The sequence below is a fragment of the Cottoperca gobio genome, chromosome 10, assembly GCF_900634415.1.
Source record: "Cottoperca gobio chromosome 10, fCotGob3.1, whole genome shotgun sequence".
NCBI classification, from domain to species: domain Eukaryota; kingdom Metazoa; phylum Chordata; class Actinopteri; order Perciformes; family Bovichtidae; genus Cottoperca; species Cottoperca gobio.
The window spans coordinates 7,058,568-7,065,108 of NC_041364.1; the positions used below are offsets into that span (position 1 = coordinate 7,058,568).

Sequence of the window (6,541 nt, forward strand, 5' to 3'; positions counted from 1 at the left end):
ATTGCCTGTGTTTTGTTACATTTAGAATAGTTTTCTTCACAGTACTATCCATACATAAGGATACCAATGGTTCAGTGTTGGTGTTGTAGTAGAATATAGTATTTAGAGCTTCAACGATTTGGTCAATCGACAGAAAAATAATTGGCAACTATTTGGATAATACATTAATCTTTTTTTTTTTTTGACAAAAATGCAAAACATTTAATGGTTTGGTGCTTTTTCTTGTCGTACATCATAGTAGATATAATGCCATTGGGTTTTGGACTGTTAACTGATAAAGACATTTGATGATGACATCTCCTTGAACCTTTCACTGTGTTTTATAAATCACACGATTTAATCAAGAAGAAGAAAAAGTCGCAGCTATAATAGTATCAAGTGTTTGTTGAATACCTACTTGAAAAATACTTGAGAATTTCTCTGGGGTGGCCTCTTATTCACCAATGGCTTCACTAGCTTGTATACACAGTGAAGTAAGTTCACTTTGCATTGTGTAACTCTTAAAACTAACATTACACCAAAGCTGTAGGTCTTGTGTAAACGTTTCCATCAACCTAAGATGCAATTTCATTTGTTATTTGAGGATGCACACATTTTTATTGCTTTCCTCACCGTTGTTTCCTGTCTTGCGTTGATTTCAAATAGTCCTGTGTTGGTCCTCTGGCTATGTCTGTTAACATTGTGGAAGTTCTTTTCCAAGTCAACATCAGAGTTTTCAGCCCGAGCCACGTCTAAATGATGGAAGATGCACTTGTAACCAGTTCCTTTCTCTTTAATCGTCATGCTGGAGCACAGTGGACACTCCTGCTTAGCGCTCTCTGTCCTCTATTTGCCCTCTTTTTAACATGTAGTGTAAAGTAAACACGTCTAAACAAGTAACTCATCAGTTGGAAGAAATTATTTTTTTTAGGTATGAGATTTATACCACACATACTTCTTCTGTTGTCATTTATATGACTCACTTCTGAAGTCAGGAGCTTTTTAAATTGTTTATACAAACTGTCTCTGGATCAGTTCACTATACGAATGAAATTATTTGAACATTTATGACAAAAAAAAAAGATCTATAACCACATCTTCAAGAAACGCACCCACTGGGCACCGATGTCGGCTTTAGTGTTTCTGTGTAGTTGTTTCTTTTAGATTTATTAATAACAGTTTTTACATCGTGGCCTCACATATTGCAGTGTAGTGGTTCTGCCATCCCTCCAACATGTTTCCCTTTGTGTAGGAAGGCTTGACAGACTGTCATCTCTTCAACGTGTCAGTAGGGGCTCATTAACAGACACATTCTGTACCACATGATCGCCTGTTTGTAATGGCGTGAGTACAGTCGTGGCTTGTATTTTCAGTATATACTTTACACTTTTGCATTGTACTCAGTTAAAATATGACTTCTCATGTGTAGAGTATGCACAGCGTTGCAAAATGTGATTTTAGACACGACAGAAATAACCACATCAGCTCAAACATGACAGTGCTTCTATCCAGTCAAGGGATTTAAATCCCACAACCCACATGTGACATCTGACGACGGCAAAGGTTTTTCTTTGACGTTACTCATGTATGGATTGCATACACAACACATACATGTTCTCATCTTATTAAAATCTTGCATTTAACAATAGCACTTATCATGAAGATGAACGTTGAAGTGTAAGGGTCTGTTTTGGTGATCTGGAGGTAATTAGCTTTGAAGTTGCTGCCCCCACCATCTCAGGTCGAGTACTTACATACAATATGTTTTCTTTGCTCAGATAAAGACAATATACTTGAAGCACTATAAACCTTAGGGGATTCTCTATGGCACTTATGACACTACTTGCTCATCTTGTAATGGATTTACATAAGGTTAATTACACTAAGTTTTTGACCAAATAATTTACATATACGTTCTATGGAGCCCTATACAGTCTATGGTGGAGCCATATACAGTCTATTGTGGAGCCCTATACAGTCTATGGAGCCCTATGCAGTCTATGGAGCCCTATACGGTCTATGGTGGAGCCCTATACAGTTTTAAATCCGTCTTTTAACTGTACACCGCTCAAATACTCAGTTTCACCGTGGACTACGTCACAGTACTGAAGCTAAAGACTCTAACTTCCATTTCACTGGGACTTTAAAAGGGTGCCTTCTGTTTGTATTTGTGTAAACTAAGTAGTTGAAGTATTTGGTTGTGCTTTTATTGTCTACTGCATGTTGTGGGCATATTTTTTATGATTTCCAGACAAATGTAAAAACCTCTGAGCCTTCTTTTTGTTGCCCCTGCGTGGGAGATGAGGTACTTTATCACAGAGATAAGCACGCAGGCTGAGGGACAGCTACAGGAAAGAAAAGGTACACGAGAGCTGCTTGTAAAGTACCGATCACTTCTTGTGAAGTTTGTATGATTAATCCAACGCTGCGAATTGTTGCAGAGGGCGATTTGGTCTGTGCCTTCCCAGGCTGCTGTTTTCCCTGCTGTGGAGACAAAAGATGAATGGAGCTATTGGAGCTATTATGGGGTATCTCTCTTCTCCATCACTATAGGGGCCGGTTGACTCTGATAATCCTCTCTTCACTGAGGGGATCCTCTAATCCCTGCTAGACACAGGTGTCTGGCCTTGAGCATTCGTCAAGATGACTAATGTACTGAACTGTGTGTGAAAAGACATATGAGAGTAAACGCATACTTACACAAGACTAAACACATGGACCATTGTACTGAATGATGAATATCTGTAGGAGGAGATGCATAAGAAACATGTAATGGCCTTTTGAAGCAGTAAAACTGACAGTGTTGCCCATTTGGTGTATTGATTTACGAGTTAAACATGAACATCAATAACTATTGTGCATACAATGCTGCGGAGATGGTTTTTTCTTCTTCTAAGAAATTAGACTAAACTATCATCAACCAGTACATCATGTTTAAGCTACTTGTAGCTACCTAGCTGATTGCTCGTACCTTCTTCCTCATTTTGACAAACAATTCAAGTTGCATTTCTTCTACAAAGAGAATCTATTGTTTCATTTTAATAACGCCTGTTGTCTCAGCAAGTGCGTCTACATAAAGCTCTGCTCAGAATACGTGTGCTCGATCTGAATCACAATGTCAGAGACTGATTTCAAAGATCAGCGTGAAACTTCTCTCTTCGCTGCTTCATTCATAATCATTAGTGGGCACATTTCCTCAAGTTAGAAACTGAGGCTTTTTCCTAACTACAGAAAAATATTTCAGAGCTAAGTGTGTGGAAATGAAAAATGTTGGTAATAACAAATATGATGGGGAATGTGGGTGCCTTAAGAGTGATGAATGCCATTTGTTGTCGTGCCCACAAAGGACTTAAAAACTATTTTTCTTTTAACCGCATCATCTTATTTCCCCAAATTAAAATAACTGTCATTATTCTTCTGAAGTTTAGGCTAATGCCATTCTGATGGTGAATAAGTAGCCTATTTTTCTCTCCTCGCAGCGGGGAGTGTGTGCATTTTCTCGGTGGCCTTGATATTGCTTTGTGGTTGCCATTACTGTGGTGAATGGTCTGCTCTCATTTTCAGCAGCTTCACTGGCTCTCAGTCTAACACCAGGTCCAAATGCCTCAGTGCAACGGCAACACATGCATCAGTCATTCTAGTCTCCTGTTTAAAAGTACACTACTACAGTAATAATGACAAGACGGTAACAATACAGCAGGTCTGATTGTTTTTGAGTTATCCTGGCTGCCATACATTATCTGATCTTCTGGTTTAACTCCATGCCTCTGGGTCTTTTCTTACATACTAAACTTTTCAATTGTAAAGATAAAATAAGACCGAATTTAATGTGTTTAAAAAAAGGTGAAAACACACTCCTGTATACATCAATGGAGCTGTGGTATAGCAAGTAAATAAGTTCCTGGGAATCAGCATCACAAACAACCCAGCCACAGCCTGTTCAATCTGGATGTTTGCAACATTTTCCTAACATGCCGTTATGTAGAAAACAAGGGCTGCAGACCATTATGTGTTAGAAGGACTGTCTAGTTACGGGAAATATGTTTTTATTTTTATTTTATCTTATCTTATATTGTCCTTTTTTGAAAAAATACATTGTATATATGTATATTTAGCAATATTCTAAATTGAAACCATGTGGAAATAAAAAGGGCAACATTTGTGCATTCACACATAAACATCACCTCACTATACCCTGTGTTCCCAAGGTGAATCTAATGTTATCAGACCGTCTCTACTGAGTCATATTAGGAGGTCATTGGAGGTCCAAAGTGTTGATAAGGACATCTTAGTAATGAATTTGATTTGTGTTACAGACGAATACAAGTAAACATTTTAGCCTGTAAAAACTTTGGACTTACTACTACTTTTGTTCTGTTCTGATGTCTGTATTCATCACAACAGACATGGTAACTGTAATAAACAGCAAACTGTGTTGCAGCAGAACTCGGGGGCCAAGAAGGTGGTGTATTATTTAACCTGAGTTTTGAAAGACTTCTAATATGTTGCAGAAATATGCTATAACATATACATACACAAATATCATTCAAATGTTTTTAGTAATGTTCTGTAAACGTTTAAAATTGAAAGTTTACCGTGTCATTGATTAACAAAATGATTTATTGAGATGAGATGTCTTACTTCACTTTACACAATGAGCTGCTCCGCTATTGTGTATGTTTCTGAAGAGCAGGTTGCAGAGACGTACAGGCAGAGCAGCCTGCAAAATTGCCATCAAGCGGTTATTGTGTGTGCAAAGATCGTATTGTGCTTGTCGTATACAGCGTGTGTCAGCATAAATATATCTACACGTCAGGCCAGTGATAAGTGATTAAAATCTTATCACTGCCTGACATGTAAGGAAGAAAATAGAGAACTGATGCACTCAAGCTGTGACTCGAGATATGATGGTCGATGGGCTCTACTTTATGTGACGTGTACAGTGTGTGTGTGTGTGTGTGCGTTTTATGCAGTAATGCAGAAAGAATTGAGAGAAAATATAAGGCATTTTCCCCGTTACACACAATCAAGGGGGCATAAAAATGTCAAACATCGGAAGCAAAAATTGCCTAAAATTGGGCCGTTAACATTTTTGGTTTTAAGAAATATGTATTGTATTGGGCTGTGATTCTTTTCATTATCCAATTCCATGTAGTTTCAGAAAATGGTGAAAAATGCCCCTCAAAAAATGCCCAAGGTAACGTGTTCCAGTTGTCCAAACAGCCGTCCAAAAACCCAAAGTATAAAATTTACAATGAAGGGTTGTCCTCGACTTTAATAGGAATTCAGGGGCGAACGTCAGCAGGGAGGAGTGAGGTTTGGGGATCACTGTGACCTTCTCAGTGGCCTGAGAGTGTGTTGGTATGGCATGACTGATGCAGATTATCATAGCTGGAGAAAGCCAATTACTCTGGTCATCACTGCACACTCGGGGTCCTTCTCAGCGGAATGAAATGCATTACAGAATTCTCCGTGCATCCTTCTGGCAGCGTTTTGTATTTCCTCTACGCTGATCCACCCAGTTTGAGTGTTAATAGCGCAGTCAATGGTACCCTCCCACGCCTCAGAGCCCTCTTTGGCTCGGATGAGCTTCTGCTCCACAAAGCAGGGAGGTCGTGCCTCATGGAGAAGCGGATGAATTACATTCTCCTCTTGTTTGTCTTCTCTCTCTATTCAAGACAAAGCCCTTTTGATTTCAGCCCTTCTTAACCGCTCGCAGCCAGCGTCCTTGGACTTCTGCATGATGAAAAAGTCGGGTTGCAGAGTTGTGGTGAAAGAAACATTTTTATGTAACAGAACAAACAACGACTTATCAGACCTTTGTTATCCTTGGTTTTGTTTTCCAATACAGATCTGCTACAAGCCCAGAGAAGCTGAGATCGCACACGTCAACGCTGCATCTCTGTCATGTACAAAGAGTACAGATCAAGCCGAGTCACTGGTAAGAGGCCTGAGTGCACCTTCTAAAGGTCTTATTTTGTATCTCAGAAGATCTTTGTCTTTTGGGTTGCCTTAAACTCTGAACCTGCCTCTCTCTTTCCTGAATTTAGATTATTTTCCTTGATTCGTGTTTATTTTTGTTCACTTTGGTTTCCTTTTTGTGCAGACATCAACATCTGCTGCATCCTCTGTTATCCGTGTCAAGGCTCCTGATTTGAAGTGTTAATCTTATTCAAGCTCACAAATATCATTCATACAGGAATCTGACATGGAGAGCACACACACACACACACACACACACACACACACACACACACACACACAGTTACAAAAATCCCTTGTATGCTCATTTATTTATTTGTAAACCTTGATAATACTAATAGAAGATTGTCATTTGAAATGTATTTTTATCCAGATGACAGTAGGGCTACTTATGTGAATGGGTAGCCTAAGCATGATTTGTGAACTTGCACACAGTTACTCACGACACACCCACATCAGGGAAGCCACGCCTGAGAAGACGGTACATTAACTGGGATTCTGGCACAACATATCCTGTTAGCACCTTTTTGTGAAGTTATGAGAAGACCCATGTGCTTGGCAAATATTGCTAGCGATTGCA

At 39.2% G+C, this 6,541-nt stretch overlaps 1 long non-coding RNA gene across 1 annotated transcript in view; it reads left to right on the forward strand.

Annotated features, from left to right (window-relative positions):
- The window catches only part of LOC115014418 (uncharacterized), a 32,145-nt gene extending 25,909 nt beyond the window's left edge, over nt 1–6,236 (forward strand). Inside the window, exons 3-4 of the long non-coding RNA XR_003832904.1 lie at nt 5,831–5,920; nt 6,086–6,236. This is a non-coding gene — a long non-coding RNA (uncharacterized LOC115014418). The remainder of the gene's footprint in view (nt 1–5,830; nt 5,921–6,085) is intronic.
- The last annotated feature ends 305 nt before the right edge of the window (nt 6,237–6,541 follow it).